Source organism: Vigna unguiculata, unplaced genomic scaffold (assembly GCF_037176805.1).
Source record: "Vigna unguiculata cultivar grain cowpea cultivar isolate G323 ecotype 2 unplaced genomic scaffold, ASM3717680v1 ptg000042l_ERROPOS644330+, whole genome shotgun sequence".
Lineage (NCBI taxonomy): Eukaryota > Viridiplantae > Streptophyta > Magnoliopsida > Fabales > Fabaceae > Vigna > Vigna unguiculata.
The window spans coordinates 22,501-25,000 of NW_028196684.1; positions in this window are offsets into that span (position 1 = coordinate 22,501).

Consider the following 2,500-nt stretch of genomic DNA (forward strand, 5'->3'; position numbering starts at 1 on the left):
TGTGAAAAAATGAAATTCGTGGTTTTTGAGATGTGAGGGTTGGAAAGGCCTCCAAATGCCCCCAAATGAATACCATGAAATTCTTGGTGCACGAAAGTTTTGAGTTCGGAGGGTTTTGCACATGGCCAATGTTGGCGGTGCACCGCGGCATAGCTAGAAGGCTTGGTGGGGAGTTTTGTGAAAAAATGAAATTCGTGGTTTTTGAGATGTGAGGGTTGGAAATGCCTCCAAATGTCCCCAAATGAATACCATGAAATTCTTGGTGCACGAAAGTTTTGAGTTCGGAGGGTTTTGCACATGGCCAATGTTGGCGGTGCACCGCGGCATAGCTAGAAGGCTTGGTGGGGAGTTTTGTGAAAAAATGAAATTCGTGGTTTTTGAGATGTGAGGGTTGGAAAGGCCTCCAAATGTCCCCAAATGAGTACTGTAAAAGTGTTGGTGCACAAAAGTTTTGAATTGGATGCATTTTGCACTTGGCCAAGTTGGTCGGTGCACCACGGCATAGCTAAATGGCTTGGTGGGGAGTTTTGTGAAAAAATGAAATTCGTGGTTTTTGAGATGTGAGGGTTGGAATGGCCTCCAAATGCCCCCAAATGAATACCATGAAAGTCTTGGTGCACGAAAGTTTTGAGTTGGTTGGGTTTTGCACATGGGCAAGGTTGGCGGTGCACCACGGCATAGCTAAATGGCTTGGTGGGGAGTTTTGTGAAAAAATGAAATTCGTGGTTTTTGAGATGTGAGGGTTGGAATGGCCTCCAAATGCCCCCAAATGAATACCATGAAAGTCTTGGTGCACGAAAGTTTTGAGTTGGTTGGGTTTTGCACATGGGCAAGGTTGGCGGTGCACCACGGCATAGCTAAATGGCTTGGTGGGGAGATTTGTGAAAAAATGAAATTCGTGGTTTTTGAGATGTGAGGGTTGGAAAGGCCTCCAAATGCCCCCAAATGAATACCATGAAATTCTTGGTGCACGAAAGTTTTGAGTTCGGAGGGTTTTGCACATGGCCAATGTTGGCGGTGCACCGCGGCATAGCTAGAAGGCTTGGTGGGGAGTTTTGTGAAAAAATGAAATTCGTGGTTTTTGAGATGTGAGGGTTGGAAATGCCTCCAAATGTCCCCAAATGAATACCATGAAATTCTTGGTGCACGAAAGTTTTGAGTTCGGAGGGTTTTGCACATGGCCAATGTTGGCGGTGCACCGCGGCATAGCTAGAAGGCTTGGTGGGGAGTTTTGTGAAAAAATGAAATTCGTGGTTTTTGAGATGTGAGGGTTGGAAAGGCCTCCAAATGTCCCCAAATGAGTACTGTAAAAGTGTTGGTGCACAAAAGTTTTGAATTGGATGCATTTTGCACTTGGCCAAGTTGGTCGGTGCACCGCGACTAGATAGCTTGGTGCCAAAATTTGTCAAATTTAAGACCTTGGCCAAACTGAATGAAATTTTGTGGGGAGGTTCCTGATATTGTTTAGTGGTGGACTGGAAAAAATGAGGTCGAAATTCGAAGTCTACATGTGCTTTTCTATTTTTCCCGATTTTACACATACCCGGTAAGTAAAAAAAATAAAAAAAATAGTTCCCCTTCGAGAAAAATTATGAAATTTGGTGAGCAAGGAGATACCATTATTCTACGAATTACTGCAAAAAATCGCATCAAAATTCGAAGTGTAGCCCGAGATATGGACTTATGTCTGCTCAAAAAAAGTGTATCTACTTGTACAATTTTGCCTTTTGCATATTAACCTCTTATAGGGGGGGAGTGCTCCTTGAGCCGGCCAGCTCCACACTGGCAGGTTTTAAAGGGAGCTTGATGAGGCCTCCCCCCTCACGTGGTGCGTGCGTTAGCATGTTTATCATGGCACAACTAGCCTCTTCATAGTTGTTGAGCTTTATTAATACCAACACACGGTCGTCACTGATCGTTGGTTAGCTCGGCAGCTAGTCCCTCGGATATTGTGGAAAGTTATTTTCATGCCTAGCGATGCTTGACCATGCGTCACTTGATGTTTCCATTTGCTTGCTTGCCCATGGTAGGTGGGGGGTGGACCGTCTTGTGGTGTGGTGTCTTGCGAACGTGAGGGTGTGTGAGTTGTAATCGAGATGCACTTGCTGGCTGGCTCCATGCCTTGCGTATCGAACGGTCAAGCATGCATCTCTTCCATTTTCACCCGTTGCCTTGGGTGATATTGGTTGATCAGTCCCTGTGTTGCCTACCCACTAGACGGTACTTCTGTGGTTGCTTCGAATTCTATCTTTCCATCACGAAGAGGTGTTGGAGGATCCTAATGTCACGCACGTGTTCCATCTAGTGAAACATCTCAGTGATGCACGTGTTGTGGCTAGTTCTTTTGGATGCGGTGCATTATATGAACTCGGGTTTACTTTAGCGACCCAGTTAACATAATTCGGTTGTGTCCCTTGATTGAGACGTTGTCCTTGAACTTGTTGTGAGCAATATCGTTCTTCCACAACCCGTCGTCTTGAGTGCGATGGAAGGCAAATAA